At 45.5% G+C, this 14999-nt stretch overlaps 1 non-coding gene across 1 annotated transcript; it reads right to left on the bottom strand.

Annotated features, from left to right (window-relative positions):
- Positions 1-12118: 12118 nt before the first annotated feature.
- Positions 12119-12309, bottom strand: LOC140306067 (U2 spliceosomal RNA). Its single transcript, XR_011915430.1, has one exon. It is a non-coding gene; the product is annotated as a U2 spliceosomal RNA (small nuclear RNA).
- Positions 12310-14999: the final 2690 nt, after the last annotated feature.

The following is a 14999-nucleotide window of genomic DNA, read 5'->3' as shown; positions in this document are numbered from 1 at the left end:
AGGTTAAAATACCCGACTGTACACAATCAATAGCGGGAGCGGAGTTGTTTGGCTACAAGAAGGTGTGAAAGTCCGACCACGGTTTGTAAAAAGCGGGTAAGAAAAGGTTCGAATGCCCGAATATATACCATCAAAAGTGGAAGTGGATGTGTTCGGCTGCAAGAAGGTGTGAACGTCCGACCAAAGTTTGTAAAAAGCAGTTAAGAAAAGGTTCGAATATCCAACCAAACATAATCAAAAGCGGGAGCAGAGCTGTTCGACTGCAAGTAGGTGTGAATGTCAGATCATAATTTGCAAAAAGCTGATGAGAAAGGGTGAGAATGTCCGGCTATACACCATCAAATGTGGGAGCGGAAGTGTTCGGCTGTGAGTAGGTGTGAATGTCCAACCATAATTGCTGAAAAATGTGTTAGAAGAGACTAGAATGCCGGACAAGACATCATCAAATGCGGGAGCGGAGTTGTTCGGCTGTGAGTAGGTGTGAATCTCCGAGCATAGTTTGTAAAAAGGGGGTAAGAATAGGTTCGAATGCCCGAACATACACTATCAAAACAGGGAGCTGAGGTGGCTCAGCTGCAAGGTGTGAATGTCTGACTATAGTTTGTAAATAAGGTGCGAATGCCCAACAATGTATAATCAAAAGAGGGAGCGGAGGTTTTCGGCTACAAGAAGGTTTGAATGTCCGACCATAGTTTGTAAAAAGCGGGTAAGAAAAGGTTACCATACATCATCAAAAGCAGGAGTGGATGTGTTCGGCTACAAGAAGATTTGAATGTCCATCAATAATTGCTTTAAAACATGAAAGAAAATTTTCGAATATCAAACCGCACATGATCATAAGCGGGAGAGGAGTTGTTCAGCTGCAAGAAGGTGTGAATGTCCACCCATAATTACTGAAAAATGGGTAAGAAAAGGTGAAAATGCCCAACCATACATCATCAAAAGCAGGAGTGGATGTGTTCGGCTACAAGAAAGTTTGAATATCCGACCATAGTTTGTAAAAAGCCGGTAAGAAAAGGTTCGAATGCCCGAACATAGACCATCAAAAGAGGGAGCGGAGGTGTTCCGCTGTAAGAAGGTGTAAATGTCCTAGAATATCAACAACTTAAGTCTATAATAACAAAGAAATATATCCCCCACCAACCAGACTTACAACTCCCGACTAGGGTAGCAGAATTTCTAAGCATCTGCACCCCAAAACTACTATCAAAAATATATAAATTATTGTCTAAAATAGATGACACAATGTCTCTACCGTCCTCAAAATGGGAGGCAGATTTATCCATCAGTTCTAGTCATAGCTTCTGGCCACAAATATGTTTGAACACCTTTAGAATGACTCAGAATTCTAATTTACAGCTCATACAATACAAAATCCTTCATAGAACACACTATACAGGACAAAGGATGTTCAGGATGGGTCTGACACACTCAAACATCTGCTCACATTGCACAGATAACACACCTGATGATTATGCACACGCTTTGTGGTTCTGTGCGCCTGTCCAGAAGTTCTGGCTTGAAGTCTGTGCGGACCTATCAACATGGCTAAAGTGTAGCATCCCTGCATGCCCCACACTGTGCATACTGGGTGACTTAGACAACATCAACATGGAAATTAACTCAGCACACATGGTTCTCACAGTGTTATGTATCGCAAAGAAAACTATTCTCATGAACTGGAAAGCGAAGAACAATCTGTGTATTAACCAGTTTAGAAATTTTCTTTTAGATTATATTAGCATGGAAACAATGTCTGCCTCCTCAAAACATCAATTGGCTGAATTTCATTCTCTCTGGTCCCCTCTGATTAGCTTTATCACTTAGTGGTGGTGGTGGGTTGCTGTCCCGTCGCTCTGGGCGGTTGGGTGTGTGCTGGGGGGGGCTGTGTGGCTTCGGGCGTCTGGTGGTCTCTCGGGTCGTGGGGACCGGGTTGGTCATTGCTGGGGGGGACTGTGTGTCAGGCTTGGAGGGCAGTTTTGGGGGCTTGCGGGTGGGACTGTCTTGCGGTGTGGGGCGGGGTCCCTTAGAGGCCTTGGGGTGGTGGCTGCTGGCTCTATGCCGGGTGGCTGGGCCGCTCCGGCATGGGTGGTGGTGCTGGGCCTGGGCCCTGGTGGCTGGGCGCTGCCTTGCGCCCGGGGGGGGGGCCCTGCCTGTGCCTGGGGGGGCTGGGTTGTCCTGGACGCGCCACAGTATGGGTGGGTTGGTGCAGGTCCTGGTGCCGGGCTTGTTGCTCTGGGACCTCCAAGGTGTCCGCAGATGGTTGTTTTTTTTTTCAGGGTGTTGGGGCGTGCGGTGGGGGGGGGCGGTGCTTTTCCCCTGTTGGGGGGGTGGGTGGGGGGGCCTGGGTGATGGTCTGGGTGATGGCGGGTCTCAGGCCCGGGCTGCTGCGACTGGTGTGACCGGGTGGTTTGTTTGTTTGTCTGTTTGTTTTTTGTTGTTGTTTGTTTGTTGTTTGTAGAGGTCCTCCGGGGTGGGGTGGGGCGGGATGGGTACCTTCTGGGGGTACAGTAGCTCCCGCAATATGGTCGCTGCAGGCCCCGAGCCTGGTGGACATCAGCCCCTCCTGCCCTGTGTTGGCTCCCAGGTAGCGGGGATGCCTATTGCAGCCAGTCCCTGGCTGCCTTCTCCGGGGGAGAGTAGCTCCCCCCGGTGTATATCCCCATACCCCTCTCCCTTCTGGCTCCTGTACACAGCACACACTCACACATGAAGGGTTTTGGGGCCGTGTGTGTTCGGTGGGGTGTAGTGGATGGGGCCACGTAGGTGGTCCCCTTTGGTTGCACTCTGCAGTTCCCCGCCCCTGTTTTAATTACACCTTAGACATTACTACTTATCAAACACACACTCACACACACACATTAGGTCTTGGGGGGTGGTTACACTGAGTGGCATCTGGTGGGCGGGGCTCTTTGGGTATGTAGGCTGCCCAGAGGGCCGCGCTCCCAGTCCTACAAGTTTGGCTGCCCCTCAATTTTAATCGCTCACTATTAGAAAATATTGAAGAGCCAGAAGGGTGAGGGGAGGGGTCTTCTTCCCACACCCCTGCTTCCTGGTTGCTGCTCGAGGCGGGAGGGGCCAAGAGGATTAATTAATTGTTCTGCTGGTCCGGGGTCTGTGGTGGCTGGGGGGCTGCTGGCCCCCTGGTGTGCCCGCTGCGCTACACCCCAGCGGAGTTGAGGGAGGGAGGACGTGTGGATGTATGGGACGTGAAAGTGTGTGTGGTAATGATTGGGCCTGGATCTGGGACTTGCTGTCGCCTGGCCTGGCCTGGCCTGCCTGTGCTTCTCCCGATGGGGGGGCGGCATTGCCTCTCTCCGCTGCTCGCGACTTCACCCACCTGTGGGCACGTCTTGGCTCCCAGGGCACTTGGCCAGGGGCGCTGGGGCAGGCGCTGACCCACTGCGTGGCTGTCTGGGGCACTTGGCCCTCCTGGGTATTGGGTGGGGCCTCTGCCGGGGGGTTTGGGGGCGCTCGGGCTCCCGGGGCCCGGGTCCGGTGCGCGGCCCATGTCTGGGCGGCTGGGACCTGGCGGGGTCAGTGGGCTGTTGCCCCTGGCTCTCTGAGGGCCTCTACCCTATGCTTATGGGGGCTCTATCCGGGGGCTTCCTCTGCAGTCTTCTGGGTGGATGCGTGGTTGTCCCTGCGGTGGGCTTCCTGGGTTCTGTGCTCCGTGGGGGCTGCTGGTGGCCTGGGTCTTGTGGCCCTCTCTGCCTGCTTCTGATTGCTGGGGGGGGGGGCTGTGGATTGTGGCTCTGTACACTTATACACTCATAACTAACCACGGTTACCATGTAGATCCTGTGCCATGGGTGTTGCATGTTCTCACAAACACACACACACACACATTCATTAGCCCAGTAGCATGCTCGCTAAGCAGTTGATGTGTTATCATGTCGTCTCAGGTCATCTATCCACAGCTGTGTTGTATGCGATTACCGCTTCTTGTGCTTGTTTTTGTTTGTTTGTGTGTTTGTTTTTTCTCTGCTTGTCTGCTTTCAGGTGCTCCTGGTGGCGCTAAGGCTGGATTCCCCTCAGAGGCCATGGATTGTTGTCTGTTTTGTTTTTTACAGGTGTAGCAGCTGGTTGTCTGGTTTTTGTTTCTATTTTTGTTCTGTTTCCTCTTCTTTCCTCTTCTTCTTTCCTTGTCCCCCGGTCCGGTTCAGTTCTATTACATGTTATATATTGTAAACAAAAATAAATAAATTTGCATCAAGGGGAGCTTTACATTTATAAAACTTCCCTTGGCAAAGCAAATCTGTTTGGCATCAAAGGTATTCAGACTACAATTCTGCTGCCATAATGCTGAACAGGACAAGGGAAAAAAAAAAAAAAAAAAAAAAAAAAAAAAAAAAAAAAAAAAAAAAAGAAGGTGTAAATGTCCGACCATAGTTGGTAAAAAGCGGGTAAGAAAAGGTTAAAATACCCGACTGTACACAATCAATAGCGGGAGCGGAGTTGTTTGGCTACAAGAAGGTGTGAAAGTCCGACCACGGTTTGTAAAAAGCGGGTAAGAAAAGGTTCGAATGCCCGAATATATACCATCAAAAGTGGAAGTGGATGTGTTCGGCTGCAAGAAGGTGTGAACGTCCGACCAAAGTTTGTAAAAAGCAGTTAAGAAAAGGTTCGAATATCCAACCAAACATAATCAAAAGCGGGAGCAGAGCTGTTCGACTGCAAGTAGGTGTGAATGTCAGATCATAATTTGCAAAAAGCTGATGAGAAAGGGTGAGAATGTCCGGCTATACACCATCAAATGTGGGAGCGGAAGTGTTCGGCTGTGAGTAGGTGTGAATGTCCAACCATAATTGCTGAAAAATGTGTTAGAAGAGACTAGAATGCCGGACAAGACATCATCAAATGCGGGAGCGGAGTTGTTCGGCTGTGAGTAGGTGTGAATCTCCGAGCATAGTTTGTAAAAAGGGGGTAAGAATAGGTTCGAATGCCCGAACATACACTATCAAAACAGGGAGCTGAGGTGGCTCAGCTGCAAGGTGTGAATGTCTGACTATAGTTTGTAAATAAGGTGCGAATGCCCAACAATGTATAATCAAAAGAGGGAGCGGAGGTTTTCGGCTACAAGAAGGTTTGAATGTCCGACCATAGTTTGTAAAAAGCGGGTAAGAAAAGGCTCGAAAGCCCGACTATACACAATCAAAAGCGGGAGCGGGAGGTTTTCAGCTGCAAATCCTTCACTCAAACCAAGTGAAAACTGCTTTGTCCTTCATATTTATCAATTTCTAGATTGACTTCAACAAAGAACAACACTGGATTTTGCAGTAGAAGAAAGAGCAACACTGAAGGATCAGTAATCCGAGAATAAGCTTCTTTTCATACGTTCTGCATGATTTGGGATTTTATGTATAAAATTAATTCCTTCACTCAAACCAAGTGAAAACTTCTTTGTCATATTTTTCAGCAAGTATGGTTGGACATTCACACCTACTCACAGCCGAACACCTCCGCTCCCGCATTTGATGGTGTATAGTCGGGCATTCTCACCATTTCTCATCAGGTTTTTACAAATTATGATCTGACATTCACACCTGCTTTTGATGTTGTATGGTTGGGCATTCGCACCTTTTTTTTACCCATTTTTCAGGAATTATGGGTGGACATTCACACCATCTTGCAGCTGAACACCTCCTCTCCCGCATATGATCATGTGCGGTTTGATATTCGAAAATTTTCTTTCATGTTTTTTAGCAATTATTGATGGACATTCAGACCTTCTTGCAGCTGAACACCTCTGCTCCCGCTTTTGATGGTGTATAGTCGGGCTTTCGAGCCTTTTCTTCCCCGGTTTTTACAAATTATGGTTGGACATTCAGACCTTCTTGCAGCCGAAAACCTCCGCTCCCTCTTTTGATCATACATTGTCGGGCATTCGCACCTTGTCTTACCCGCTATTTACAAAACATGGTCGGACTTTCACACCTTCTTGTAGCCGAACACATTCGCTCCCGCTATTGATTGTGTACAGTCGGGTATTTTAACCTTTTCTTACCCACTTTTTACCAATTATGGTCGGACATTCACACCATCTTACAGCGGAACACCTCCGCTCCCTCTTTTGATGGTGTATGTTCGGGCATTCAAACTTTTTCTTACCCACTTTTTACAAACTATGGTCGGACATTCAAACCTTCTTGTAGCAGAACACATCCACTTCTTCTTTTGATGATGTATGGTTGGGCATTCGCACCTTTTCTTACCCATTTTTCAGGAATTATGGGTGGACATTCACACCTACTTGCAGTCGAACAGCTCTGCTCCCTCTTTTGATGGTGTATGTTAGGGCATTCGCACCTTTTCTTACCTGCTTTTTACAAACTTTGGTCGGACGTTCACACCTTCTTGCAGCCGAACACCTCCGCTCCCTCTTTTGATGGTGTATGTTTGGGCATTCAAACCTTTTCTTACCCGCTTTTTACAAACTATGCTCGGACATTCACACCTTCTTGTAGCCGAACACATCCCTTCCCGCTATTGATTGTGTACAGTCGGACATTTTAACCTTTTCTTACCCGCTTTTTACCAACTACGGTCGGACATTCACACCTTCTTATGGCGGAACACCTCCGCTCCCTCTTTTGATGGTGTATGTTCGGGCATTCGAACCTTTTCTTACCGGCTTTTTACAAACTATGCTCGGACATTCACACCTTCTTGCAGCGAAACACCTCCGCTCCCCCTTTTGATTGTGTATGTTCGGGCATTCGAACCTTTTCTTACCCGCCTTTTACAAACTATGGTCGGACATTCAAACCTTCTTGTGGCCGAACACATCCACTTCTGCTTTTGATGATGTATAGTTGGGCATTCACACCTTTTCTTACCCATTTTTCAGTAATTATTGATGGACATTCAGACCTTCTTGCAGCTGAACACCTCTGCTCCCGCTTTTGATGGTGTATAGTCGGGCTTTCGAGGCTTTTCTTCAACGGTGTTTACAAATTATGGTTGGAAATTCAGACCTTGCAGCCGAACACCTCCGCTCCCTCTTTTGATCATACATTGTCAGACATTCGCACCTTGTCTTACCCGCGTTTTACAAACCATGGTCGGACTTTCACACCTTCTTGTAGCCGAACAACTCCGCTCCCGCTATTGATTGTGTATAGTCGGCTATTTTAACCTTTTCTTACCCGCTTTTTACCAATTATGGTCGGACATTCACACCGTCTTACAGCGGAACACCTCCCCTCCCTCTTTTGATGGTGTATGTTCGGGCATTCAAACTTTTTCTTACCCACTTTTTACAAACTATGGTTGGACATTCAAACCTTCTTGTAGCAGAACACATCCACTTCTTCTTTTGATGATGTATGGTTGGGCATTCGCACCTTTTCTTACCCATTTTTCAGGAATTATGGGTGGACATTCACACCTACTTGCAGTCGAACAGCTCTGCTCCCACTTTTGATGGTGTATGTTCGGGCATTCGCACCTTTTCTTTCCTGCTTTTTACAAACTTTGGTCGGACGTTCACACCTTCTTGCAGCCGAACACCTCCGCTTCCGCTTTTGATGGTATATATTCGGGCATTCGAACCTTTTCTTACCCGCTTTTTACCAACTATGGTCGGACATTCGCATCATCTTACAGCGGAACACCTCCGCTCCCTCTTTTGATGGTGTATGTTCGGGCATTCGCACCTTTTCTTACCTGCTTTTTACAAACTTTGGTCGGACGTTGACACCTTCTTGCAGCCGAACACCTCAGCTTCCGCTTTTGATGGTATATATTCGGGCATTCGAACCTTTTCTTACCCGCTTTTTACCAACTATGGTCGGACATTCGCACCATCTTACAGCGGAACACCTCTTCTCCCTCTTTTGATGATGAATGGTCCGGCATTCTTACCTTTTCTAACACATTTTTCAGCAATTATTGTCGGTCATTCACACCTTTCTCATCAGCTTTTTGCAAATTATGATCTGACATTCACACCTACTTGCAGCCGAACACCTCGGCTTCCGCTTTTGATGGTGTATATTTTGGCATTTGAACCTTTTCTTACCCGCTTTTTACAAACCATGGTCGGACTTTCACACCTTCTTTTAGCCGAACAACTCCGCTCCCGCTATTGATTGTGTAGAGTCGGGTATTTTAACCTTTTCTTACCCGCTTTTTACCAACTATGGTCGGACATTCACACCTTCTTACAGCGGAACACCTCCACTCTCTCTTTTGATGGTGTATGTTCGGGCATTCAAACTTTTTCTTACCCACTTTTTACAAACTATGGTCGGACATTCAAACCTTCTTGTAGCAGAACACATCCACTTCTTCTTTTGATGATGTATGGTTGGGCATTCGCACCTTTTCTTACCCATTTTTCAGGAATTATGGGTGGACATTCACACCTACTTGCAGTCGATCAGCTCTGCTCCCTCTTTTGATGGTGTATGTTCGGGCATTCGCACCTTTTCTTACCTGCTTTTTACAAACTTTGGTCGGACGTTCACACCTTCTTGCAGCCGAACACCTCCGCTTCCGCTTTTGATGGTATATATTCGGGCATTCGAACCTTTTCTTACTCGCTTTTTACCAACTATGGTCGGACATTCGCATCATCTTACAGCGGAACACCTCCGCTCCCTCTTTTGATGGTGTATGTTCGGGCATTCGCCCCTTTTCTTACCTGCTTTTTACAAACTTTGGTCGGACGTTGACACCTTCTTGCAGCCGAACACCTCAGCTTCCGCTTTTGATGGTATATATTCGGGCATTCGAACCTTTTCTTACCCGCTTTTTACCAACTATGGTCGGACATTCGCACCATCTTACAGCGGAACACCTCTTCTCCCGCTTTTGATGATGAATGGTCCGGCATTCTTACCTTTTCTAACACATTTTTCAGCAATTATTGTCGGTCATTCACACCTTTCTCATCAGATTTTTTCAAATTATGATCTGACATTCACACCTACTTGCAGCCAAACACCTCGGCTTCCGCTTTTGATGGTGTATATTTTGGCATTCAAACCTTTTCTTACCGGCTTTTTACAAACCATGGTCGGACTTTCACACCTTCTTTTAGCCGAACAACTCCGCTCCCGCTATTGATTGTGTAGAGTCGGGTATTTTAACCTTTTCTTACCCGCTTTTTACCAACTATGGTCGGACATTCACACCTTCTTACAGCGGAACACCTCCGCTCCCTCTTTTGATTGTGTATGTTCTGGCATTCGAACCTTTTCTTACCCACTTTTTACAAACTATGCTCGGACATTCACACCTTCTTGCAGCGAAACAACTCCGCTCCCTCTTTTGATTGTGTATGTTCGGGCATTCGAACCTTTTCTTACCCGCCTTTTACAAACTATGGTCGGACATTCAAACCTTCTTGTGGCTGAACACATCCACTTCTGCTTTTGATGATGTATAGTTGGGAATTCACACCTTTTCTTACCCATTTTTCAGTAATTATTGGTGGACATTCAGACCTTCTTGCAGCTGAACACCTCTGCTCCCGCTGTTGATGGTGTATAGTCGGGCTTTCGAGGCTTTTCTTCAACGGTGTTTACAAATTATGGTTGGAAATTCAGACCTTGCAGCCGAACACCTCCGCTCCCTCTTTTGATCATACATTGTCGGGCATTCGCACCTTTTCTTACCCGCGTTTTACAAACCATGGTCGGACTTTCACACCTTCTTGTAGCCGAACAACTCCGCTCCCACTATTGATTGTGTACAGTCGGGTATTTTAACCTTTTCTTACCCGCTTTTTACCAATTATGGTCGGACATTCACACCGTCTTACAGCGGAACACCTTCGCTCCCTCTTTTGATGGTGTATGTTCGGGCATTCAAACTTTTTCTTACCCACTTTTTACAAACTATGGTCGGACATTCAAACCTTCTTGTAGCAGAACACATCCATTTCTTCTTTTGATGATGTATGGTTGGGCATTCGCACCTTTTCTTACCCATTTTTCAGGAATTATGTGTGGACATTCACACCTACTTGCAGTCGAACAGCTCTGCTCCCTCTTTTGATTATGTTTGGTTGGATATTCGAACCTTTTCTTAACTGCTTTTTACAAACTTTGGTCGGACGTTGACACCTTCTTGCAGCCGAACACCTCCGCTTCCGCTTTTGATGGTATATATTCGGGCATTCGCAGCTTTTCTTACCCGCTTTTTACAAACTATGGTCGGACATTCAAACCTTCTTGTAGCCGAAAACCTCCACTCCCTCTTTTGATCATACATTGTTGGGCATTCGCACCTTTTCTTACCCGCTTTTTACAAACTATGCTCGGACATTCAAACCTTCTTGTAGCCAAACACATCCACTCTTGCTTTTGTTGATGTATGGTTGGGCATTCGAACCTACTTGTTGCCCGCTTTTCATTAATTATGGGTGGACATTCACACCTTGTCGCAGCCAAACACCTCCGCTCCCTGTTTTGATCATGTATGGTTGGACATTCGCACCTTTTCTCACCCGCTTTTTGCAAACTATGGTCGGCCATTCACAGCTTCCTCTCCACCATACTTGTATGGTGGGATATTCACACCCACTTGCATCCGAAGACCTCCGCCCCCACTTTTGTTGATATTTAGTCGGTCATTCACACCTTACCCGTTTTCTTGCAGCCAAACCCCTCTGATCTCATTTTTGATGATGTAAGATTGGGCATTAAGACCTTGCTTTTCCTGCTTTTCACCAACTATAGACGGACATTCACACCTTCTTGCAGCCGAACACTTCCGCTCCACCTTTTAGGTTTCTATCACACCTTTTTTTTCACCGCATTTTATACATTATGGTTGGAAATTCTCAACCACTCATCCGAAGACCTCTCCTCCCGCTTTTGTTAATATATTTGAACTTTAGTCAGACATTCACACCTACTTGCAGCCGAACACCACCTCTCTAGCTTTTGATGATGTATGGTCCGGCATTCTTACCGTTTCTAACACATTTTTCAGCAATTATGGTAGGACATTCACACCTTCTTGCAGCTGAACACCTCCTCTCCCACTTATGATCATGTGCGGATTGATTTTCGAAAATTTTCTTTCATGTTTTCTAGCAATTAATGATGGACATTTAGACCTTCTTGCAGCTGAACACCTCCGCTCCCGCTTTTGATCATACATTGTCAGGCATTCGCACCTTGTCTTACCCGCTTTTTACAAACTTTAGTCAAACATTCACACGTTTTTGCAGCCGAACACAGTTTTTTTCAGCCGAATTTGGGCATTCGAACCTTTTCATACCCACTTTTTACCAACTATGGTCGGAAATTCACACCGTCTTACAGCGGAACACCTCCGCTCCCTCTTTTGATGGTGTATGTTCGAGCATTCGAACCTTTTCTTACCCGCTTTTTACAAACTATGCTCGGACATTCAAACCTTCTTGTAGCCGAACACATCCACTCCTGCTTTTGATGATGTATGGTTGGGCATTCAAACCTACTTGTTGCCCGCTTTTCATTAATTATGGGTGGACATTCACACCTTGTCGCAGCCAAACACCTCCGCTCCCTGTTTTGATCATGTATGGTTGGACATTCGCACCTTTTCTCACCCGCTTTTTGCAAACTATGGTCGGCCATTCACAGCTTCCTCTCCACCATACTTGTATGGTGGGATATTCACACCCACTTGCATCCGAAGACCTCCGCCCCCACTTTTGTTGATATTTAGTCAGTCATTCGCACCTTACCCGCTTTTGGCAAACTATGGCCTTCTTGCAGCCAAAAACCTCTGATCTCGCTTTTGATGATGTAAGGTTGGGCATTCAGACCTTGCTTCACCTGCTTTTCACCAAATATAGTCGGACATTCACACCTTCTTGCAGCCGAACACTTCCGCTCCACCTTTTAGTTTTCTACGGGGCATTCACACCTTTTTTTTCACGGCATTTTATAAAAACACCACAGGAACACTGTATTGAGGCTTTGTTCTGACCGCTCATTCGGTGTCGCGTTTCTTTCAAGCAATTCTCCTGGTTAGCCCGCACTCGGCTCGCTCCCAGAGCCGTGTTAAAGTCTACTTCGCATTCACTCTCTTTTCTCAGCAGATTAAAACAAAGTTTCATCTTGGGCTCCCTGAAACTTCCATCCTGCACCGCTGTTTGCTTTTTCACAAGAGCAGAGGAGAGCGCACCGTTCCCAGCGGCACTGCAGTACCGGGTCGATGCTTGGAGTGAACGGAGCAAGCTCCTTTTTCAACTCCTATTGATAAAAATCCATTTAATATGTAGTCCTCGCATAGAGGACATATCAGACATTAAACTGATAAGAACAGATACTACACTTGATCTTAGCCAAAAGGCCGAGAAGCGATAACTGTCCACTGGTTCACGTCCGAGGGCCCTTCCTGGCACAATGCGCACTTGTAGCGGTGTTCTTTTTATGGCCATAGTGTCACTTTGCACCTCCACCCACCCGCTGCACTGAGCACTCTTCAACCCTTTTAAATGGTATAACTTTACACTACCGCACGCTCCAGCGAACACCATTCAAGCAACAACTTTGCACTCCAGCTTCGAACATCGGCACAGTCGCAACAAGTAAGGCGACTCTACTCAGAGAAGTCACTCTGCACAGTAACAAGATTTCTTTTGCACAGACAGAAATTGCTTCATCCTCAAAGGTAAAGCCTGCCAAAAATAGAAACAACTCATAAGTGCTGCTCAACGTTGTACTTTGCAGTAAAAGAAAGAGCAAATCTAAAGTTTCAGGAATCCGAGAATAAGCTTACTTTCATGAGTTCTTCACGATTTTGGATTTTGCTATAGAATGAATTCCTTCACTCAAACTAAATTAAAACTGCTAAACCGCTAATCTGTTAAATGCAAGGCAGATGTCAAATTCACCGAAATAGGATCTAAGGGTATTTGGCCAATCGAGCTGTAGCAGCTTCGGTAAAAGAGTATAAGTTGAAGAGTTTGTGAATAAAGGTGTGCGCACACATAGTGAGTTGTAGGAAAATAGGCAGGGAGCAATGCCGGCTGGGGTATATGTTCTTGTATGTTGTCTGACTGTTTGATTTGAATGTGTTGTGTAAGTGTCCTGTTGAATGTTACATGTTTGGGCTTTGACACGCTTCACTGTGGTTGTTAACTGTGTGGTGTGTCCTGAAATGTTATATGTTTGGGCTGTGTGACATGCTTAATGCTTTTCAGTAGCAACCCACTTATTCATATATAGCAACTGACAACATAAGAAGTCCGGACATACTTTGATAGTAGTTGTAGAAGTATCCTTATTGATAATAGATAAACTAATTCATAGTGATAGAACAGTAGATGAACAGGTGCCTGCACATGTCTCATGAAAATAAAATGGGTGTATGATTGCTGACGGCAGAGCAATACTGCCAAACTTATGAGTTCTTGTGGCAAACTTGATTCAGTGTCTTGACGTGTATACGCTGTTTCGCTGACTTGTCACAAGAAACAAAGTGTGTTTGATAAGATCCGACCATTTTATTACGGGAGGATCAGTATGTATGGATTCTGATGTGACTGATAAACCCATTCGTATCTTAAGCATAATCTAATACGTGAGACAACGCCCTGGCACACAATCAAAAAAAAAAAAGAGAGAGAGCGGTTTTGTGTCCCCACAGTCCATAATGTAGAAAAGAGAGAAAAAAAGCCTTTCTGATTTGGTGTGTGTGCTCACAGTGCAGAGTGTAGAGAAAAGAGAGAAAAGAAAGCCGTTTTGGTGTCACGGGTGTTGTGACTTACACACACACATTTCTGAATTGAGAAAGGAAATTATTTTAGAGAAAGCACTAGAGTTTAGATCCCACATTTGTTGATACGCATTCATTTAATTTTTCTTTTAATCAGTTTTAAAGTGAATACTAACTGAGAAATGAAAAAGGTGAAGAGTTTAGAAGCTTGGTTCAAGAGCAAAACTTGGTTTATGATCAGCTGAGTCTCTAAACAGAACAGCAAAGGGCTTCATCGAACATTTAAAAAAGATTCAGATTGTTAGAATATCCAGAATTTATAGGAATGGTGGTGATTACTCTTATTTTCTAGAATGGAAATAACTGCACCATGTCTGTTTTATGAATTTAAGGGGCTAAAAAGTTTTGTTCTCGTTTTTCTATGATTAACCGAATGTATGTGAGAGTCCAAACAGACAGAAGGGTTACGGCCGAGCGCTGGACCTTCCAAAAAAGATGAGACAGGCTGGACCTGTGCCATACTAGTTAAGACCTGCCTGTTGATAACAGGTTCTTTAAACTCTCACACACACAAACTCACACACGTTCGCACACATACACCCATACACACACACATTCTTGAACTTGCTGCAAGATTAAACATTTGCATTAACTGACTCCAGCAACTCTGAGTCTCATTGAGAGACTTTTCTCAACAATTGGGTCCTCAAACCAGATCTCAACGTTTTTTCCGCTTTCCAGGGTCGGAGCTGAAACCGTGCACGGGGGAGTCCAGTACTCCTAATGAAAGACCCCCTGCTGAATTGCGGTAATTAGGGGCCAGTGTCCACTGAAAGGGGGAAAAAGGGACGAGATCGTACTTTTGAATCAATGGCCAGAAGCCATTGGCAGTGCAGGCATCAACAATAATGGTGTTATTTCACCCATTAACACTTAAGGTACCTCATGCAGTGGCTGTGATATGGTTACTTAACAAAATATCTTTACCAGACATCTCTCCTACATAACAGTTCTTCTTTCACAGCCACACCTTGTTGTCAAGAGATGTGCTACACTTAATCCATCCACACTGCTACCTACCCCACAGATGGAAAGCCTCATGATTGCATGTCAGAAATAACCATCAGTGTTTTACCCAGGCCAGACTTAACTGATATACGTTATGAAAATGCAGAAATAACTATATTTATTCAACAGGTCAAGCAAAAAACCCTGATGGCACAAATGCTACAGGATTTGCAGTAGTAACACTCCACCTGTCATCTGGTTGGAGTGGTGTGTTTTCTGTGGCTGGAAGGGCTGCTTTTACTTTCTGTGAAACTTGAGATAGAACA

Source organism: Leuresthes tenuis, unplaced genomic scaffold (assembly GCF_036924035.1).
Source record: "Leuresthes tenuis unplaced genomic scaffold, fLeuTen1.0.hap1 SCAF_4, whole genome shotgun sequence".
Classification (NCBI taxonomy): domain Eukaryota; kingdom Metazoa; phylum Chordata; class Actinopteri; order Atheriniformes; family Atherinopsidae; genus Leuresthes; species Leuresthes tenuis.
The sequence above is the reverse complement of the archived record's forward strand: the minus strand, read 5'-3'. Positions and strand labels throughout refer to the sequence as shown.